Source organism: Manis javanica, chromosome 6, assembly GCF_040802235.1.
Source record: "Manis javanica isolate MJ-LG chromosome 6, MJ_LKY, whole genome shotgun sequence".
Lineage (NCBI taxonomy): Eukaryota > Metazoa > Chordata > Mammalia > Pholidota > Manidae > Manis > Manis javanica.
Window position 1 is genome coordinate 54,287,166 of NC_133161.1, and position 23,639 is coordinate 54,310,804.

Genomic DNA, 23,639 nt, shown 5'->3' on the forward strand with positions numbered 1-23,639 from the left:
GGGTGAATCGGGTGTCAGCTTCCAAGGATCCAGTGAAAAGAATGAAGAATGAGGCCTGCTTCAGAGGCTCTTTGTACTGCTGTCATAGGGCTGGATTAAAATGTCTCTCCCTGCATTTCTAATAAAAACTGAGAAGAAAGAACATGGGAGAGGGCATCACTTGGTCGTACTGTTTTCTAGGTTGGGAGAAGAGGAGAGCTTGGTTCCCTGCCTGTGCCACCACTGACCTGCGCGTCAGAGCCTGGACTCCTTTTCAGTTCTTTCCATCAGCTGAAATTTTATCACCTAAAATTCAATGATCTAAAACTGTGATGCAAAAAAGACAGAACCCACTCAGCAGTGTGGGGTCACAAGTTCCCTGCTTTATAAATGGACCCCATCTCATTTGTGAAGAGTCAGATGATGGGGTCTTGTTCATCCTGAAAATCCCTCCACTTTATGTGTGCCCAGCAAGCAAGGAGTCACACAGGTCCTATAACTGGCTGGCTGCAAACCCAGAACTAGCCTCCAGATCTTGATATTTCTGGTCTACCACTCTACAATATCCAAAAATTCAGTATAACAGCTAATGTTTTCTTTAAATACATCATTTTGAAGGTGTGTGTGTGTGTGTGTGTACAGGCGCATCCTGTGTAAAGACGGCAGATGCAGGGGTGGTGAACATTGTCAGCTCTCTGATTTCTGGCTCCTGACAGTTTTACTTTAACACTCACAGGGGAATAGAAAGAAGCCAAACTTCCACAAGAGTCTAAGTTTACCTTCCTAATGACGTTAATTTTCCACATTACATTTTGCAAAGAAGTGAGGAGTGGCCCTCTGCTACCAGGCCTGCTTTCCTTACCTTTGAGCAATATAGCAATTCCCTTACTGTAGCGGCAGCTTTTACAGGACATCTCGTCAAACCTCAGAAACTGATTTCTGAGAGAATATGCATCACTTATCAATGACTGTGATGTATGCAGTTTAGAAGAGAAATGAATAGAAAAAAAATTAAAGATGAAGTACATCTTAGGACCATCACCTCAACTTAGCTATTTTAACTTCTCTGAATTTGTTTCCATGTTTCACCTGTAACCTACATTTTTATGCTTGCAATCACAGTTTATATAAACTTTCAAGGTTAGCTTTTTCACTTAGACATACTATTAACAATTTCTCATGTTGTTAGAGACTTTGTAGCTACTTTTTTAAAAGATGTAACTATGTCCTGAATTGATAGTTTATAATTGATTCAATTATTCATCTATAACAGATCATTTGGGCTCTTTTCACTTTATTTTTCTATTATATGTAATGCTCTAATAACAAGTTTAATAAACTTAGCTGTCCTAAATTATTTTCTTGGGGAAAATACAAATTACTGAGAAGGGCTAAAAGAGTTTTATGATTACTAATGTATATTCCTTAGGGACAGATACTATTTTGTGGGGCCTGAAATGTATACAACTTAGGAGGGGGCTCCTTGAGAAAAAGGCTGCAAAATTACAAACAGAAATTGTTAGGGTCGCTCCAGGTGCCTTGAAGGCATTCATCACAATGAGGGGCCATGAGTTCAACTTGTATCAGCTTCACATTGTCAGAGACGATCCCCCAAATAATGTGATAACTTGCACATCCATCAGTAAGACATGAGACTACATCATCCTTGAAGCATCATGGAATACTATTTTGTGATTTAAATTACATTAGCCAGTACCACCTGGCTACATTTCACATGGACAATTTACTTTAGTGTGTATGTCTTTGCTTATTAGAAAGACCATGTTCCATTATTACTTGCTACATAATAAACTATCCTAAAACTTAGTGGCTCAAAACAAGTGTTTTATATCACAGTTTGGTACTGAGAGATTTAAGTAAGGATTGGTTGGTTGGCTTTCTCCTCCTCATGCTATGGACAGTGGTTCTTGGCTTGCAGATGGGCTGGTCTAGAGGGTTCAGATGGCTCACATTCACACCTGGCACCTGCTGGAGTTGACTAGAGGTCAGGGCTTAGTGGGTACTGTCGAACAGAACATCTATATGTGAAAAATACTATTTTTTGTTATATGTAGCCTTTCCAGCATGGTGGCCTCAGGGCAGCCAGACTTTTTACATGGCAACTGGTTTCACCCATAACAAGTTTTCTAGGAGACCTGGGCAGAGACTGCACAGCCTTTTTGATCTAGACTTGGAAATTCCAGTGCATTGCTTTTCCTCCATTTTCTTAGTCAAGCAAATCACTAAGGCCAGTCTTTTGACATTCAAGAGGAATGTCAATGAGAGGAATAGCAAAGAATTGAATTAGAGGTCATCTTTAATCTACCCCAGGCTAATGTATTTTCCTTAATTGCTTGCTTTTTGCATAAATTATCCCCTCAATAACAACATATATTGGAATTTAAACAGAATTATAAAAGTTTAGGACATTAATATGGCTTCATGACAGCAAGAAAAAATAGGTATCATTTTGTAACTTGCAAAAACCTAATAAATGTGCCTTTATTAAGTTGAAAAATCAGAATTTCTTCAATAGAAGGCTTAAGTAAGGTCACTTAAGGTCATATATTAGATATTACATATTACATTATAGCCTCATCTTCTATTTGTGTCTTAATTATTGATTATTATATTCCTTTTGTAAGATAAAAGTGAGATGCCAAATTTTCATTAGCAAATTTAGATATAGCTATGTTAAATGAATACTACCAAAAAATTGGCATAGAAAACAGGAAATATGCCAGCCATTTGTCTGCCTGACCTCAGTCTCCATTTCTGTCCTTCTGTATTTTTCTGTGTACTATAGGGTTCTGATAGCCCACAGATTGCCTTTCCAGGTTTTTATTGCCAACAAGATTCCATTTAGGTCTTGTCAATTCAAGGTCCAGGCAAGAGACTGAGAAATGAAGGAGGGGGTAAATGGCTCAACTCCTAGTTTCAGCCTCTGGGCCTCCAGCTGCAGCATCAAAAACAACGCACTCTGGCATCCTGTGGCTGTTCCAGGACTCATTCTGTGCCACCTTCCTTGGTTCCAAAACACTGCCACCTCATACTGCCCAGCCCCTGTCCAGTGGCGTTCACCTCGGCCCCAGCACCTGCAAGCGGAGCCCCTTTGTAGCTTCGGCTCCAGGTCAGTGGTACTAGTCAGCAGTCCCAGTACCAACACAGGCCCAGCTGTGTTTCCAGATTGGTGAGCACCACCCCTCACGCCAGCTGCCAAACATCTACCACATGATGCCTCATCCATGGTCCAAGAACTGACATGGGGGTCCTGCTTGGTGTTTCCAGGATCTCGTGAGGCACCCCACAAATGCATTAGCAAGCAGGCTTCTGCGTTCTGCCACCTCTTCCTCCCTTTGTTTCCCTGGCCTTGGGGGTAGTAGCTGCTTTCTGAAGGCTTCAGTGTCTATGTTAGTTCACATTCTGCTTTTTGCTTTTCCAGATTTCCACTACCCTCTGCTTAAAAGACCTCAATTTTCCATATGGAACCCTGCGTGATCCAACTGGTGCTGTGTTATTGCTAGTCATTTGCAGATATGGATAAAATGTCTACTAAGAAAGGATGTTCAGATTAGTGCAGCTGGTGTGGCAGGAAGTTGAGCGAGTCATTCATAAAATATTGGTGCTTTGTTTTCCCAGTTTTTAATACCCTCCCTTGTTCATAGGCTTTGTGTGACAGTATCTGTTGTGTTTTGCAAGGGAAGACTATGTTTTCACAAAGCAGAAAGCAAACATTATTGGGAGTAATGCTCATTTTTCTTGTCAGTGTCAAATTGAATTTTGTAACAGCAAAGTCACAGGACTGTGTCCGCTGATCATCCTGTCATTCACGGTTCCCAGGAAGCCTCTCAAAAATAGAAGAGTGGGTTATTATTAAGAAAGCAGGCTTGTGATGAAAACCTTTCCACTCATCTTGGTTTGACAAAAACTAAAACAGTTTAGCTTTGTTGCCATTTTGAAGCCATGAAATAGTCCAGAATTTTTATACTTCAAGATTTTTCTGTGCAGGTTGTGGGAATGGAAAAATGCTCTGCTAATTCCTTTGAGCAAATAATCAACAAAGAAGGATGATTATTTGTTATGCATTGACTCTTACCTTCATTGTCAGTTCTGCAAAATTTGTTGAGAAAAATCTTTTTATTTAATGTCAAGATCCAGTAGCAACAATTTACTAGTTGATTTGTGGCTTTATATATTATATCAATGCTAAAAATAATTAAAATAATAGGATCAAAATGTTTGGAATAAAGAAAGCTAAGAGCGAAACTGTTCAAAACTAAGTATTTAATTTGGTATGATTATAATTATCTTTTATATTGAGCAGACAAAAATGACATATGTATAAACGTATTAAATAGTCCCAGTTTATTTTTTACCACCTTAAACCTGGTCTGTGGCTGTCAGTTGGATAAATATCTTTCTATCTTAAGGTTACCACTTATTTTTAGTTGTTCTATATCCTAACTGTCCTTCTTTCATTATTAAGTCACTTTGAAAAACAAAGGACTGGTCTTCATCAAGCTAAGAGTTTATTTATTAAAGCCAGTGGGGGCTTATTTAGAATATCACTTCATGTTGAGCTTGAAAAACTAGTGCTTGAAGTTGATAACCAGGATAAATAAAAAACGGGCTCTTTCAGACTTCCCAGAATGAAGTGTTAGGGTAGATATAAGAAAGAACCTAGACATTTATTTGCTCTCAGTTATATGAATTTGCAGATAATATAGGAGAGTGAAAATATCTGATTGTCTGGTCTATTAGCTTTTGTAAGTGGTATGGAAAAAGACAAGGCAGAAAAATGCAACAGGGAGTATATGTTAAGTTAATAATTTTAAATAGGGAGGCCAGGTAAAACGTCTTTAATAAGGTGATATTTTAGTAAATATCTAAAGATGCTGAGGAAGTTACCATAGATATCTGGGGAAAGGATTTTTAGGCAGAGAAAACAGCAAGTGTAAAGCCCCTGAAGAAGGTGTGGGCCTGGTATGTTTGAGGAACAGCAAGTAAGGGCAGTGTGGCTGGAGTCATTTGGAGAACAGAGTATCAGGAAATGATCTGAGAGAGGTGATGGAGCTAGATGTTATAAAATAGGACCATATGGGCATATGACTTTGGTTTTTATATCGCTGAGAAAGGAAGCCGCTGCAAGGTTTTGAACAAACGCTATGATCTGAGTGAAATGATCTGACTGTTTATAAAGGAGAGATAAGCTTATATGTCATAACACTGATAGGCCAAGTAAGATGAGGAATGATAATTTACCACTGAATTTGCAATGGTGGGGGGGTTATAGGTGGTGACCTTGACAAAAGCATTTCTGGAAGAGTGGGGAATGGTGAAAATGATTTCCTCTCATTGGAGAGAGGAAAAATGGGGTGGGAGCTAGAGGGCAAAGTAAGGTCAAGACAGGTTTGGTTGACTATTTTTGTTTTAATTAAGATATCATTGATATGCACTCTTATGAAGGTTTCATGTGAAAAACATTGTGGTTACTACACTCACCCATATTATCAAGTCCCCCCCATGCCCCATTGAAGTCACTGTCCATCAGTGTAGAAGATGCCACGGAGTCCCTACTTGTCTTCTCTGTGCTACACTGTCTCTCCCGTGACACCCCCACACCATGTGTACCAATCATAATGCCCCTCAATCCCCTTTTCCCTCCTTTCCCACCCACCTTCCCCAGCCCCTCCCCTTTGGTAACTGCTAGTCCTTTCTTGGAGTATGTGAGTTTGCTGCTATTTTGTTCCTTCAGTTTTGCTTCGTTTTTATACCCACAAATGAGGGAAATCTGGTTGACTATTTTTAAGATGTCAAAAGTATCAGCATGTTTTTAGGAGAGAGATGCAATAGAAGGGAATACACTGGTAATGCAGGAAAGATGGAGACTTTTGATGCATTTTCTTTGAGTAGGTGAGCAGGAATGGGACCTACATACATGTAGAGGGGAAACTTGGCTGCAGCACTAACAGCTTATCCACAGTAACAGGAAAAAAATTTAAGTATGCAAGTCCAACTACAGGTAGTTCAAAAGATATGTTGGTAGGAAGAGGTACAGGTTTTCTCTGCTCTTTCTTTATCCTCACTAAAATATGAAGCAAAATCATCAGCTAAAAATGGGAACAGAGAAGGGTATTGGAGACTTGACAAGCAAGGAGAGGAAGGGGTGTGTGTCAGGGACCTAAGATTGCCTGGTTACAATAAGAGCCCACTTGGGATTAGTTTGTGTACTTTTCTTCAGCTACAAGCAGATTTCTGGATTATGACAAGTAGGTGGAGTGTTGGGTTTCATCAGGGTATGGTTCCACTAGTTAGTAGAAGAAACTTGTAGAATATTTAGAGTGAAGGAAGCATGCAGGAAGCATGCTGGGTTAACAGACCAAAGCAATCTTCACAGCTTGTCATTGACGCTGTGAATTGGGGAGGAGAAGTTTGTGGGGTTGGGGCAATCGTGGGAGGATCAGTAGGTCGCTGGTGTTGTAGGATGAAAGGAGTGCTGGATTCAAGGGATTACCATGAAATATTAATTCATATTAGTTCCCACTGGAATTTTAAGAAATTTTTGTTGTTCCTTTTATGGTTTCCTTTACATCTTGTTTTACTTTAAATGTATGTCCCTTTAGAAACAAGCTATGATTCAATCGCTGTCGGCCCCCTCTACATACAATAATATTTCTCATTAAACATTGGAAAATATAGAAAAGGGAAACAAAAATTAGTATCAAGATTCTTACCCTTATATACATGTACTGGTAGTACTTTTGAATGTCATTCCAGGCTTGCTTCTCTTCCTGTGATTTTATAAAACATGATAGTAATCACTCTAAGCATTTGATTTTGTACCATGTTTTTCAGGATTTTTCATCTTACCTTACATAGTCTTATAAGCATATTTCATGCTATTAAATGCTTTCATCAAGATTATTTTTAATGACTGCATAATATCACAATGAAGGGATGTTTCATTATTTAATTCTGTCTACATTTGTATTTATATCAATTTATTTTGGCATTGAAGTTGTGTAATGATGAATGTTTTTATGCATAATTAAAAAAATTATTAATAGATTTCCTAAGGAATCTTTATAAGTTCAATATTTTTGCAAACAAAATAATCCAAATCTCTTAGGCCAATCCTTAGACATTTTGTTTCCTTCATGTGAATCCTCTCAAAATTTCCACATAGTATTTTAATAACTTTCCTAATGGATTTAAGTATACAGAAGGATCTTATATTTTCAGTATTTCTGGTTCCTGTTTATTTATTTTGCTATTTTATCCACTTTTCAATATGATTCTACATTTTTATGGTGCTCCATTCTGACCACAGACATATATTCACAGTCTGATTATCATTTTGTTGATTAAAATAATTTATTTCAATTTTTAATTAGTACAAGGAACAAATAGTTTATATGTTTAGAGCATTTTTTTCTATTGAACATTTTCTGAGTTATTTAGAATGTTGTTGGTAAGTTCCTCATCTTACTTATACTGGGGAAAAAAATCCCAGTTAGCAGTAAGAGCTTGCAAGATTCAAAGATGCTTTCAGATTACAAGGGATTTCAGAGAGGCGACATGAGGAAACAAGGAAGAAAAACAGTCTGAGGAATCACCAAATGAGGCTTTCCTGAGCTAGAACCCCATTGTAGATGCTCTGGCCAGTAATTCTTGTCATTGTTCCCTCGGAAAAGCTATTTAAGGCATTAGACCTTAGGGTATTCAGGGGCATTACCTGTAGATTACTCTGCATGTAGTCATGGAGGTGTGGACTCTGGAATGAGGTTCTTGAGCTCTGGCTCTTGTCTGCTTTACTTCCTAGTAGTATGATGTTGGGTAAATTAATTAATCTCTGTGTATCTCAATTTCCCCAACTGCAAAGTGGAAACAATAATATCATCTACTCTACAGCATTGCTGTACAAATGCCAAGTACTGGAAACACTGCCTGGCACAGACTATGCCCAGTAGTTGTTAGCTATTATTAGTTACTACAAATTTAAGTTGATCTGCATTAAACAATCTCTTTCCTACTTCTGACAGATTTCCCTTGTTTTCAGTCTCTTTATCTTCTATTTTTTTTATTTCATTCACAGTGTTTTTAAAAGATTAAAAGCAAGTTTTTCTCAGCTTGTCTTCTATTTTTACCCTCTTCTCTTTATAATTAAGGAGAATTTTCTTTTTCATTTGTTTTCATAGTTAAAATCTATTTAAAGAAATGTTTCCATTTCCTTCCGTATATTTTGTAAGAGCCATTTCATTCTTAGCTTGGATATCTAATGCAGTCCTAAGAGTCTTCCTTATTTCTTCTCTTTCTTCCCTGATTACATGTTATTTTCATTCAGTTTATGTCTGTTTGGTTGAGTTTAATTGGAATGCTCATTTTGGTTATTGTTTGAACATCAGAAGATATATTTGGAAAGATAAATGTTTTAATATAGTCTTGTAATAAAAGCTTGTAATAGAAATGGCTAGGATTTTGATGGAATATTAAAGAACAATTTGTCTCTTATTAGTTCTTAGAAGAGTAGAGGCCTCTGTACAAATAACAATTTTTTACTGATTCAGATTCAGATTTTGACCTCTTAATGGAGGACTGATACCATCTATCTTTCATAGTCTCCCTGGCAGGTTGAAGAGAAATATGATGCACATATTCTGAAATAGGGAACAAAAGAGAATACACAGGCATATCCCAAAAAATGTGTGTGTGTGTGTGTGTGTGTGTGTGTGTGTGTGTGTGTGTGTGTGTACACTTATGTGGTGAGTTGGAAAGTGCCACCTGGAGCACAAATAAACTTGTTTGCTTAAGTTATAGGCAGAACCAGGAGTAATGCTAAAAGCAGCCTTTTAGGTTATCTTAATATCTGGAAGTATCTCTGTCTAGACCTTAAAATTCTAAGAGAAAGAGAAGACAAGGAAACATGAATCTTAACAAAGCATGCTGAGGGCAAGTACAGTTGACCCATGAACAACATGGGTAAGAATGGCATAGATCCACTTATACGTAGTTTTTTAAAAATATATATATTGGTAAATTCTTTGGAGATTTGCAAGAGCTTGAAAAAAATTTTTTCTTTATTGTAAAAATATAGCATATAATGCACATTTAAAATATGTGCTAATTAAGTGTTTATGTTATCGGTGAGGTTTCCAGTCAACAGTAGGTTATTAATAGTTAAGTTTTTGGGGAGTCAAAATTTGTACACAGACTTTTGACTGTGGGTTTAGGGGATATTCAGTGCCCTAACCCCTCATTGCTCAGGCATCAACTGTGTCCCTAAAGCCTAGAGCAGATCTGGCCTTAGATGTGACCCCTAGCTATAAAACCAAGGGCCACCCCACCCACAGGGAAGAAAGAGTCTACATTTTTATTATCCTGAAAGCCCATGTCTAACACTATATCCTAATAAATGTTCCTGCCCCTGAAGGTTTACCTTTATAGGAATGGGTACCTTGAGCTGCCATACATTTTATTATGCCCAGTAATATATTTGTCTGAAACATAGCAAAATGAAACAAATATATTCTCCTCACCTTATAATTATGATATAGTGGCTCTCAATTTTTGTTGTGCATGAGAATCTCCCGGGAACTTTTCATAAAAGTCATGATACCTGAGCCCAACACCAGGCTCATGAGATAGGTTCTGGGAATCTGTTTTTGTTTTTTGTTTTTATTTTATATTTTTAAAGTTCTGAAGTTGATCTTGATGCAGAGGAACAGTTGAGAACCACTGTTTAACACTAAAGTGGTTAGGGTGACTGGTCAGGGGCTGACCGGGATAAAGCTCTGGGGCCGCAGTGGCAGGACCTCACCTGCCACCAGGTGATGCTGATGGGCACAACTCTGAACCTCCTTCCAGCTCTCCAATTGAACACAAAGAACCCACCAACTTCCACAGAGAAGCAAGGGTCTCAGCAGAGGGAAACACACTATCCAACCCTCAGAATTCCACCTGCTTTAAATGGAAGGGGACATGGAGAGGGAGGGAGAGAAAAAGGTCCTTCTTAGAAGAGTTCACAGTCCCTTTGGGCTGCTAAGTGATGGAGTTCAATTTTTCAGGCTGATTTAATGAAATACAAAAAGGGCAGTGATGGACAGTTCTATTCATTCCATTCTGGAGGGTTTCCTTTGTTTTTAAATACAAATTAATTTGAAGTTTCTATTAGAATTCAGTACCTAAAAACAGAATATCAGAACTCAAACATTAAAATTAGTCATGCCTGTACATCTCAGTTATATATATTTACCTTTCTTGGGATTTTAAATATTTTAAAATTTTGTACAGATTGGAGGAATTTACTATGATTATTTCACATCCTCTATGTGGGACCGCATATTACACCCTAATATGTATAAATATGATTCTGGTTTTCCCTGGGCTGAGAGCTCTCAGTTTCAAAACAGGGTGGTCCTGGGCAAACCCGGAAGGATGGTTGGTCTCCTTCTTGGAACCCAGATGTTCACTTGGGCAGCTGTGTTTTCCCTGTTATTCATGCCTGGAATTAGGATAATTATAGATTGCATCAGTAAATAATATGGGTGTTATCCAAGTAAGATTTTCTGAGAGAACTAGATAGTAGGGCTGACAATGCATACCCCTCTGTGTTTCAGTGAAAATATTCTCATTAGTTACATCCTTTTTCCCCCAACTCCCTTTTAGGCTGCAACCTAATTCCCAACCCCGTCAGTTGGTTTCCTTTCTTAGAAGAAAATTTTAGTCTCTCTTAGCTTTTTTATTCCAACTTGTACACTCTATCACTTCTTGATACTATCTTAAATGAAATTTTGAAGATTTGATTGTCTCTCAGAAAAGGAATGATCTAGTTTCCAGCATTCACAGAACAGTGAGACATTACTAATTACAAAAATGCCTCTTGTTAAGCTAAGTATATGTGTGTGTGTGTATATAACTGTATCTGTCCATCCATGTACCTATCTGAATATACATATGTATTCACATATTTACACACAGGAGTAATTTTCAAGTTTGGACTTTGATAAACAGTTCCTTCTTTGAGCACAATTCTCAGTTTACAGAATTGGCAAGCAAAAATACAGTGAGTGATTCCCTGAAACATTCAAAGTTAGACTGATAAATTGTTGAGAATTTAAGGGAAACTCCTGCTTTATACACTGGATGATATTGCATAATGAGTGTTCCTTTCTTTGATCTCTCAGTTCTACCAAACCCCATCCACGTGCTTCTTCTCACAGCAATTACTAGTGCACAAACACTCTGTTCTCATTTAACAGACTGAACATTCATATGTACCCTGTCAAGAAGGTAGATTTGCCAGATGATACGTAAATGATTCACACCAGTGTTCTAAGTTCAGACTGAAGAAGAGTACATGAAGTGTTTGTCAGAGGCTCTTTGTTTTCCTCTTGGCAAAGAATATTGAGAATCTTGCAATTAATTCTATCCAGTAACAGTGGGGCAAGTGTTGGCTGAAAAAACATTGGATTTTGTTGCAAAAGGACTAATAAAACCTAGTTAGAAAAATAATACAGTAATTTTTCAATTATCCTCTTCGGAGAGGTGAAAGAGCATTATCAGGTCGAATAATCAATTAAGCTAAAGTGGCATTTAAACTGCCACAGTTCTTTTTCTGCTTCCTCTTTCCAATATTCCTTAAATATCTTTATCAATAGCCACTCATTACTCATGGTAAACCAGTAAAATTGACAGAGATGTAAAAAAATTAAACAGGCAAGAACTATCATTTTAAGCAGTGATTGGTGTTCATTGGAGATTTATGGCATTTAATTTAATCTTTACAACAGTTTTTTTTAACCCAACTGCTTAAAATAGATGTTTTTATAATCTATTGATGAGAAAAGTAATGTTTACACTAGTGAATTCATTTGTATGCTTTGCTTTGATCCCATATTGGTCTAATTTCAAAGCCTGCATTCTTCCTACTGCACCCCAGTGCTTCTGTTGTCATGAGCCCAGCATGAATGCTTAAATGTCATGAGCTATGTTAAAATGTTCTATGAGGACCGATGAAGAGGAGATATGATAGTATGACCTGGTCAGCAGTCATTTTTCTTTGCTCAGGGAGTGAGGTCAAAGTCTCAAGCTGTCTTAGTGAGAGGAGAAGGTTCTTGAGTGGGCCCAGTTGGAGGCATTGTTTCTCTACTCAGGGGAATAGTAGGAGAGAGGGACCAGAGGAACAGAAAGGGAATCATCTGCTTGTGCTACTGTATAGTATTTCATTTGATTGTTAAAGCAGCACTATGAAGAAGGCAGGCTCATTATATAATAATAACTAAGATAATAATAATAGTATTCATTCTTTCTTCCTATCTTCCTTTCTTCACAGATGATACACAGAGAAATATAAATGTTCAGTAACTTTCCCAAGCTCTTTATATGCAGGGGTAAAAAACAAGAGAACTCTAACCACAAACACTGTATTCTTTGTACTTTGCCAAAATGCATTTACCTATAAGAAAACCAGGCGAACAAACACCGCTGCTAAGGGCAAACCAGTGAGATCTCATGATGTCAAGTATTCTACAAAGTGGTAGAGTTTTGCAGGGTAAAAGCTTGTAAGAAAGCAAATACACAATTAGGCTCAGAGCCTTGCAAGTGAGGATCCCACAGGTTCAGTTTCACTAGGCATACTGTAACCAACTCTGGTCCCACCTCTTCTGAATCAGTAGTTATCTCTGTACCCTTTGAAAGATATAAGCCAGAAAACTTCTCTTGCACTGAAGCATATAGAAAAAAATGGCTTAAGATCACTATTACACAGTCAAAATTATTACCAACAACTCATGCAACAATTAGACTTATTCAGTTACTTAGAGACAGGTTTTGCAGCTAATTTAGCTTTGAAGATTTGCAAGGAACAAACTTGATAGACATATTGATATTACAGACAATTCCCAGACAGTAGGAATATTATATGGTAGCAGCAGGTATTTGATAACAAATTCACTAAATGTTTTCTACAATGAAAGTACTAAAGCTTTGCCTTATGGCTTAGTAGATTAGCATCTATATGCTATTGTGTGGCAACGTTAACACAGCTGTGTTCTGGGGAAAATTTCAGCCATGTCACAGCTCCAATATGCAGAGAGAGGTGGAATGATCTGTTCAGGCCTACATTTTAGCTACTTATGTAAATTTTCACAAAAGAGTATGACTCTCAGGGGCAGAGCCAAGATGGTGGCATGAGTAGAGCAGCAGAAATCTCCTCCCAAAACCATATATATTTTTGAAAATACAACAAATACAACTATTCCTAAAAAAGAGACCATAAGACACAGGACAACAGCCAGACTACATCCACACCTGTGAGAACCCAGCGCATCACGAAGGAGGTAAGACACAAGCCTTGGGCCAGCGGGACCCAAGCACCCCTCACCCCAGCTCCGGTGGGAGGAGAGGAGTCAGAATGGGGAGGGAGAGGGAGCCCAGGACTGTTAAACACCCAGCCCTAGCCAACCACACCAGACCACAGACACACAGAGCGTGGTGTGCTGGATACTAGGGAAACGGGAAAGTAAGAGCTGTGAGTGGGTCCCACAGATGGCACCCTGGGACAAAGAAAAATGAGTGCTTTTTGAAAGATTCAAAGGGACAGGGACCCCACAGCTGAATGGAAACATCCCGGGACACTTAGCCCGGCAGCTGGGAATCTTGGGGAACTCCGGGCACCCTAAACGCCTGGGCGGCAGTGCAGCTTGGAGGCCCCTCATGACAATAAACAGCCTCCTGGCCATTTCCCCTCCGATGTGGCTCCGCCATATCAGAGCAGTAGCCTGAGGCAGGCCACGTCCACAGCAACCACAAAGCTTAACTCCACAGCAGCAGGGCAAGAATCAGAGGCCCTGTCTGCATGCAGCTGCCCAGCACAAGCCACTAGAGTTCGCTGTTCTCCCAGGAGAGGAAGGCCACAAACCAGCAAGAAGGGACGGTCCCCCAGCTGACATGCATCATCTTTCCACAACTACCTCTATCGCCAAGAAAAGGCAGAAAAAATTGATATAGACCAGATTAACCCAGACAGTCTCCCCTGAGAAAGAATCTGGGGAGATAGACCTAACAAATCTTCCTGAAAAAGAATTCAAAATAAAGGTCATAACCATGCTGATGGAGAAACATGCAAGAGCTAAAGGATGATGTCCAGAGGGAGATTACAGAAATGAAACAATCTCTGGAAGGATTTCTAAGCAGAATGGATGAGATGCAAGAGGCCATTGATGGAATAGAACCCAGAGGACAGGAACGCATAGAAGCTGACACAGAGAGAGATAAAAGGATCTCAAGGAATGAAACAATATTAAGAGAACTGTGTGACTAATCGAAAAGGAACAACATTTGCATTATAGGGGTACCAGAAGAAAAAGAGAGAGAAAAAGGGATAGAAAGTGTCTTTGAAGAAATAATGGCTGAAAACTTACCCAAACTGGGGGAGGAAATAATCAATCAGACTATGGAAGTACACAGAACTCCCAACAGAAGGGACCCAAGGAGGACAATGCCAAGACACATAATAATTAAAATGGCAAAGATCAAGGACAAGGACAGAGTTTTAAAGGCAGTTAGAGAGAGGAAAAGGTCACCTACAAAGGAAAACACATCAGGCTATCATCAGACTTCTCAACAGAAACGTTACAGGCCAGAAGAGAATGGCATGATATGTTTAATGCAATGAAACAGAAGGACCTCGAACCAAGAATACTGTATCCAGCCTGATTATCATTTAAATATGAAGGAGGGATTAAACAATTCCCAGACAAGCAAAAGTTGAGGGAATTTCCCTCCCACAAACCACCTCTACAGGGTATTTTAGAGGGACTGCTCTAGATGGGAGCACTCCTAAGACTAAATAGATGTCATCAGAGAAAATACAATCACAGCAAAGAAAGTAGATCAACCAAATACTAACTAAAGGCAAAAAATAAAATCAGCTACCCACAAAAGCAGTTAAAGGAAACACAAAGATCACAGAATAGAAGAACCAACATATAAAGAATGGAAGAGGAGGAATAAGAAGGGAGAGAGAGAAATAAAGAATCACCAGACAATGCATAGACCAGCTCAATAAGCGAGTTAATTTAGACAGTAAGATTCTAAAGAAGCTAACCTTGAATCTTTGGTAACCATGAATCTGAAGCCTGCAATGGCAATAAGTACATATCTTTCAATAATCACCCTAAATGTAAATGCACTGAATGTACCAATCAAAAGACACAGAGTAGTAGAATGGATAAAAAAGCAAGACCCATCTATATGCTGCTTACAAGAGACTCACCTCAAACCCAAAGACATGCACAGACTAAAAGTCAAGGGATGGAAAAAGATATTTCTTTCAAACAACAGGGAGGAAAAAGCAGGTGTTGCAATACTGGTATCAGACAAAATAGACTTCAAAATAAAGATAGTAACAAGAGGTAAAGAAGGACATTACATAATGATAAAGGGCTCAGTCCAACAAGAGGATATAAGCATTATAAATATATATGCAGTCAATACAGGAGCACCAACTTATGTGAGACAAAAACTAACAGAACTAAAGGGGGAAATAGACTGCAATGCATTCATTTTAGGAGACTTCAACACACCACTCACTCCAAAGGATAGATCCACCAGACAAAAAATAAGTAAGGAAACGGAGACACTGAAAAACACAGTAGAACAGATGGACCTAATAGACATCTATAGAACTCTACATCCAAATATAGCAGGATACACATTTTTCTCAAGTGCACATGGAACATTCTCCAGAATAGACCACATACTAGGCCACAAAAAGAGCCTCAGTAAATTCCAAAAGATTGAAATTCTACCAAACAACTTTTCAGACCAGAAAGGTACAAAACTAGAAATAAATTGTACAAAGAAAACAAAAAGGCTCACAAACACATGGAGGCTTAACAACATGCTCCTAAATAATCAATGGACCAATGACCAAATTAAAATAGAGATCAACGAATATATAGAAACATGACAACAACAACACAAAGCCTCAACTTCTGTAGGATGCAGTGAAAGCAGTCTTAAGAGGAAAGTATATAGCAATCCAGGCATATTTAAAGAAAGAAGAACAATCCCAAATGAATAGTCTAATGTCACAATTATTGAAATTGGAAAAAGAAGAATAAATGAGGCCTAAAGTCAGCAGAAGGAGGGCATAATAAAGATCAGAGAAGAAATAAACAAAATTGAGAAGAATAAAACAATAGAAAAAATCAATGAAACCAAGAGCTGCTTCCTTGAGAAAATAAACAAAATCAATAAGCCTCTAGCCAAACTTATCAAGACAAAAAGAGAATCAACACACATCAACAGAATCAGAAACGAGAAAGGAAAAATCACAACAGACTCCACAGAAATACAAAGAATTATTAGAGACTACTATGAAAACCTATATGCTAACAAGCTGGAAAACCTAGAAGAAATACACAACATCCTAGATAAAAACAACCTTCCAAGACTGACCAAGGAAGAAACACAAAAGTTAAACAAACCAATTACAAGCAAAGAAATTGAAATGGTAATCAAAAAACTACCCAGGAAAAAAACCTCTGGGCCAGATGGATTTACCTTGGAATTTTATCAGACATACAGAGAAGACATAATACACATTCTCCTTAAAGATTTCCAAAAAATAGAAGAGGAAGGGATACTCCCAAACTCATTCTATGAAGCCAACATCACCCTAATACCAAAACCAGGCAAAGACCCTGCCAGAAAAGAAAATTACAGACCAATATCCCTGATGAACATAGAGGCAAAAATAATCAACAAAATATTAGCAAACTAAATTCAAAAATACATCAAAAGGATTATACACAACAACCAAGAGGGATTCATCCCAGGGATGCAGGGATGGTACAACATTAGAAAGTCCATCAACATCATCCACCGCATAAACAAAATGAAGGACAAAAACCACATGATCATCTCCATAGATGCTGAAAAAGCATTTGACAAAATTCAACATCCATTCATGATAAAAACTCTCAGCAAAATGGGTATAGAGGGCAAGTATCTCAACATAATAAAGGCCATATATGATAAACCCACAGCTAACATCATACTGAACAGCGAGAAGCTGAAAACTTTTCCTCTGAGATTGGGAAGAAGACAGGGATGCCCACTCACCCCACTGTTATTCAACATAGTACTGGAGGTCCTACCCACGGCAATTAGACAAAACAAAGAAATACAAGGCATCCAGATTGGTAAAGAAGAAGTTAAATTGTCACTATTTGCAGATGACATGATATTGTACATAAAAAACCCTGAAGACTCCACTCTAAAACTACTAGAAGTGATATCAGAATACAGCAAAGATGCAGGATACAAAATTAACACACAGAAATCTGTGGCTTTCCTATACACTAACAATGAACCAATAGAAAGAGAAATCAGGAAAACAATTCCATTCACAATTGCATCAAAAAGAATAAAATACCTAGGAATAAACCTAACCAAAGAAGTGAAAGACCTATACCCTGAAAACTGTAAGACACTCTTAAGAGAAATTAAAGAGGACACTAACAAATGAAACTCATCCCATGCTCATGGCTAGGAAGAATTAATATCGTCAAAATGTCCATCCTGCCCAAAGCAATATACAGATTTGATGCAATGCCTATCAAATTACCAACAACATTCCTCAACGAACTGGAACAAATAGTTCAAAAATTCATATGGAAACACCAAAGACCCCAAATAGCCAAAACAATCCTGAGAAGGAAGAATAAAGTGGGGGGGTATATCACTCCCCAACATTAAGCTCTACTACAAAGCCACAGTAATCAAGACAATTTGGTACTGGCAGAAGAACAGAGCCACAGACCAGTGGAACAGAATAGAGCCTCCAGACATTAACCCAAACATATATGGTCAATTAATATATGATTAAGAGCCATGGACATACAATGGGGAAATGACAGTCTCTTCAATAGATGGTGCTGGAAAAACTGGACAGCTATATGTAAGAGAATGAAACTGGATCATTGTCTAACCCCATACACAAAAGTAAATTCAAAATGGATCAAAGACCTGGATGTAAGTCATGAAACCATAAAACTCTTAGAAAAAAACATAGGCAAAAATCTTTCAGACATAAACATGAGCGACTTCTTCATGAATGTTTCTCCTCAGGCAAGGGAAACAAAAGCAAAAATGAATACGTGGGACTATATCAAGCTAAAAAGCTTCTGTACAGCAAAGGACACCATCAATAGAACAAAAAGGTATCCTACAGTATGGGAGAATATATTTGTAAATGACAGATCCAATAAAGGCCTGACATCCAAAATATATAAAGAGCTCACGCACCTCAACAAACAAAAAGCAAATAATCCAATTAAAAAATGGTCAGAGGAGCTGAGCAGATACTTCTCCAAAGATGAAATTCAGATGGCCAACAAACACATGAAAAGATGCTCCACATCGCTAGTTATCAAGGAAATGCAAGTTAAAACCACAATGAGATATCACCTCACACCAGTAAGGATAGCTACCATCCAAAAGACAAACAACAACAAATGTTGGCGAGGTTGTGGAGAAAGGGGAACCCCCCTACACTGCTGGTGGGAATGTAAATTATTTCAACCATTGTGGAAAGCAGTATGGAGGTTCCTCAAAAAGCTCAAAATAGACATACCATTTGACCCAGGAATTCCACTTCTAGGAATTTACCCTAAGAATGCAGCAGCCCAGTTTGAAAAAGACATATCCACCCCTATGTTTATCGCAGCACTATTTACAATAGCCAATAAATGGAAGCAACCTAAGTGTTCATCAGTAGATGAATGGATAAAGAAGATGTGGTACATACACACAATGGAATATTATTCAGCCTTAAGAAGAAAACAAATCCTACAATTTGCAATAACATGGATGGAGCTAGAGGGCATTATGCTCAGTGAAATAAGCCAGGTGGAGAAAGACAAATACCAAATGATTTCACTCATCTGTGGAGTATAAGAACAAAGAAAAACTGAAGGAACAAAACAGCAGCAGAATCACAGAACCCAAGAATGGACTAACAGTTACCAAAGGGAAAGTGACTGGGGAGGATGGGTGAGAAGGGAGGGATAAGGGCAGGGAAAAAGAAAGGGGGCATTACAACTAGCATGTATAATGTGGTGGGGGCATGGGGTGGGCTGTGGAACACAGAGAAGAGAAGTAGTGATTCTACAACATCTTACTACGCTGATGGACAGTGACTGTAATGTGGTTTGTAGGGGGGAGACTTGGTGATGGGGAGACCCTAGTAAATATAATGTTCTTCATTAATGATAACAAAAAAATAATAATATGGCTCTCATCTTTTGTTTAGCTGATTATTTGTGTCTTCAAGATAAATTATTTGGGTCCTTTTCAAGAACCAGAACATGTAAGTCCATGAGGATTGAAAAGTGGAACCAGAAACTCAGCTGAGAGAAAATAAATACGATCAGCTTTAGCAGACCAGATAATCTATGCTGTACTTTCGTAATCTAACAGGTGTTCCTGTATTAGGGCAGGGAAACAGATAGCTGCTCAGCGGGACCCACTGCTCTCCCTCTGATTTAACACAAGTGTCCTTGGGTGAGATGCCTTCAGCACGCATGAAGACAGAGTCCCAAGAAAGAGACTCGCTGTTGGACGTATGGTAAAGGGCAGGGTGAGTGTCACTCCATGTTGACACTTCTGCAAAGTGGTTTATTTGTATCATATGGTCACTGCGGAGCTTGTAATTGGTAATGATTGTGGTCTCTGAAAACGTGGAGAGCCAAATTTGTGGTCTATAGCTACAGCACGATGTTTGTGAAATTATTTATTTTGATATTCCTACCAACTTCCTGAAAGTGTAACCCTGATTTATTCACTTACTTGTTTTGCTTTCTTTTTTAGACTTCTTAACTGAGAATAATTTATGATTTCATGTTGTTTAAATGCATTATGTGATTTATAAGGGTTCTCAAATTTGTTTTAAACCAAGAAAGTGTGTGTATGTGTGTGTGGGGGGGGTTATGCATTCATATGGGAGCACACGTGCATACAAATAACTTTTTAAAATGGACATACTGAAAGGGCTTCTATTTAAAAATAAATCTGTTGATCATTATATATTTTAGGTCAATATTAAATGGTTGCTGATTTACAATGGGTATTTATGAGAAATCTGTAATACTTTCTTAAACTCTATCTCCATGGAATATTCTCTGAATTTTCAAAAGATTCTTTGCCCATTTTTTGAATGTTGGTTGTCATTCTGCTCTGTGAGATGAAATGCAAGATGATACAAGAATGAGGTAGTCAGGACTCAGTAGGTCCAACCTTGCCAGTGTATGTGCTTTTCTCATGCCTTAGCCAAATGTCGTATCTGAAGGATTCTTGTCTGGTAGGACACATGATGCTAATGAAGCTTGAATCTGAGAACCACTGTGTTTCACATTCATTGATTTAAACTTCATGTAATTTTTGCTTCAAGGTCTTAAAACTAAGCTATTACTTTTGGCATTATATAGCATCAGAATTCAAAAGGATCTCACTTTTTTTACTCTTACAGAATTCATGGAATGGTTAGAACTCTTCTCATATGCTCCTTCTTAAGAGTTCAAATCAGGAGATGACAGTTTGATTTGTAAACCTGCTAGTGATGAACCTGCTACTTTGGGTGACTCATTTAACCTCTTGCTGCTCATCTTTATCATTTGTAAAATGAACATTCTTTATCTAAAATATTTTTCTCCTTTCTTTATGGTCCCTTATAATTGAAGGCATTTCTTTTGGTCTGAAGGCTAGAGATTGCCAATCCCAGGCAACAGCTATATAATTCACAGTGCACAGTGCAAAATGAAAATATGGGACCCCTTGCTCAAAACATTAAGTATTTCAAGATGGCCACAGCAGAGCATTACACTGAGCATGAGGCCCTCGTGAGAGTGAGGTTCTGTGTGACTGCACAGGTCACGGGGTCATGATGTGATTCCTGCTGTGAACTTGGTGAAGATCTCCTGGTATCAAGATTAAAGCTTGTTGCTGCTCTGCAGCAACAAGTCCAGGGCATAGTCTCAAATCTCAGTTCTTCTGGAAGGGAAAGTCCATGGGTAGGAAGCATAGTGTGGAGGTCAAAGCTTGTTCATTAGAGTCCAGTATCCCTAAATTCAAACATTAGCTCTCCTGCTTAGTATCTTTGTAGTCACTGGAAAATAAACTCTGTATCTACTTTCCTACCTTTAAAATGCGAATAATGATAGTATCAACTTTCTAGAGTAGTTGCAATTTATAAATGAGAAAAATCCATGCTTGGTACCAGGAATATATAGCAAGCTCTCAATAAATAATAGCTTTTAAGTTGGTTAATTTTTATTATTATTTTATAGGCCTGAAATATTCCTTTTGAATACCTGTTTAGATCCCTTTACACTTTCCCTTCCAGACTGAGGTTTCTGGGAAGATTGCTTGACTACATTATTCAGCTGAAATGAAAACAGTTTCCGATCTACTGGTTCTCTGTTCCTAATCTGTGCCCACTAATCTGATGTTACCCTGCACAATTATTATAATTTTCCTGAACTTCAGTTCTTCCAGTGATGGTAAGTAGTAAGATATAAAGGAACTGATAAACATCTTAACATGGTGATATTAATAAGAGGATGTATTCATGGAATGGTTTGAGTTACCATGATTGGAGGCATCATTGTGTGTTACTAATACTGCTCACTATGCTAGGGTCCTGCTGCCTGTTCCGATAAATCTTGTAAAGCCATTTTCCTTGAGGAAAATGCCAGCAGACATTTTCCCCTGTCAGGTCTTTTAAATCTTTGGTCACAATGACCAGAGGTAGCACCCAAACTATTTAATAACTGGTGGTAGGGTGTACATACTTCCAGATCAGCAGGTGCCCTGTGGGTAACATCCCGAAAGGCTACATATGCAATGGTGACATCCAGTAAAATCACACTAAGTCAACATCATCAGCAGCTTATGGCTCTTCTGTGAGTCACTCCGGCCTTTCATACTGGTTATAATCACAAGGGAATGCAAAGTTATTTGGGTGGGTTTGGCCTTTGATTGGGTGAATAAATTCACTGGTCCAACAACTGCTCTTAGCAATTACTGTCACCTATAGTGTTTCTAATGCCACACAGGTCAAGAGTTAAATATAGTATCGATTACAGAAGCATGTAAAGGACATCTGAGGTGTTCAAGGACTAGTTGGAAGATACTTTGAACCTACTGGGTGGCTAAAAATTACAGTTTTCACTATATAGTGACTACCATAAACACTTCAAAGGAGAACATTTTAAGGGAATAATTTTTTTAAATGTTATTGATTCCCTGGTGCTTCTTTTGTTAACATCTCTCCCCACCCTACCCCAATTTTCTGGGGTCTTTTGCTAAGTTTTACAGTTGGTAAATTTCTCCAGTTGCTTAATGCCTATTTTAAACAGTAAAATAAATGAAGGGCAAATCTTTGTTCATTGGTTCTTTAAGGAAAAAAGTAATGCAATCTGTAGAATCAGAATAAGAGCATTATAAAATGCACACTGACAAGAACATGTCCCCAGTGAAGTGGGTAGTAAACTGCTCTTTTCCCACTGATCGCTTCCAACAAACACTGACTCATGCTTCTTAGACCAAGTTTTATAAATTCCCATTTTGGACAGCATTGCCATTGAGTATTAAGTTTGATTGGAAGAAAACACAAGGAACTGACGCATGTGGCTCCTGCTGTTTGCACCTGTGTAAGCAAGCCCTGCCCTCCCCACGTCAGCGCCGCGCCCCTTCCTCCAAGGGCTTCTCCCCTGTGTTGCCTCTCCCTCGATTGGTAGAAAGAAAAAAAATCAAGATTTAGGATGAAGTCCAGTGACATCGTGTGTGTGTGTGTGCGCGCGCGCGCGCGCTGTGTGGGAGAAGGAGGATTTGTCAGGAGATAGTGGGAGCAACCAGAGAATAGGGAGAAATCTGTTTGGCCAGGGAAAGAACTCAGCACAGTGGTTTCCAGAATGTGCCCTACAGAACCACAGCATCACAGCCCTTGTCCACTTTGTTAGAAAAGCAAATTTGTGCGTTCAACCCCACACTTTATAGATTAAAAATAGGGTGGGTCCAGCAAACTGTTTGATCAAACCCTCCGTGATTTTGGTACCACTGAAGTTTAGAACCACTGGCTTAAAGGACAGTAAAAATCTGCTTGGGTGACTAGGGAAGAGGGCTGCTCCACAATGAATTCCAACTAATGAACCCCTGGGCCTTTGTTTTGAAATTTTATGATTCTCTAGGGTCATAGCTGCATAAGGCACCAATTCTAGGTTCTGGGGTGGTTGAGGACCTCTAACTGTGTTTCACTGGGTTATAACTTTTTTATATCAAGAGTTATTTGCTTCAAAGGGATCCAAGGTATATTTTGTTCCTTTCTGCTCTCTTTTTTCCACAAGAAATTAAAGAATTTAGGTAAATTTCTGTCTAAATTGGTTCTCCATTTAAAATGTACTTTGTCTTTTTCAAAAATATTTTCATTTAAACATATTTTTCTCATTTTTAATTTGATGTGTTTAATTTTGCTGAAGGATGTGAACTTAGTTTTTCTATTTCAAAGTTTTAGTTACCTGTGGTATGCTAAGGACTTTAGTTTTGGACATTATACTTGGTAAAATCAACCACAGAATTCTGTAGATCTGCCAGGAAGC

The 23,639-nt window shown here is 38.3% G+C and overlaps 1 protein-coding gene across 7 annotated transcripts in view; it reads left to right on the top strand.

The window, feature by feature from the left end:
* Window positions 1–23,639, top strand: part of MACC1 (MET transcriptional regulator MACC1) — a 157,943-nt gene that overhangs the window by 17,348 nt on the left and 116,956 nt on the right. For 4 of the 7 annotated variants that reach the window (XM_073238723.1, XM_073238724.1, XM_073238725.1 and 1 more), the window contains exon 2: window positions 21,386–21,542. The exons of 1 other annotated variant lie outside the window; for it this stretch is intronic. The gene's annotated coding sequence lies outside the window, so the exon portion shown is untranslated. Of the gene's footprint in view, window positions 1–12,310; window positions 13,317–19,464; window positions 19,625–21,385; window positions 21,543–23,639 lie in introns of all 7 variants that reach the window. 2 more of the 7 variants (XM_073238721.1, XM_073238722.1) reach the window with 2 other exon arrangements.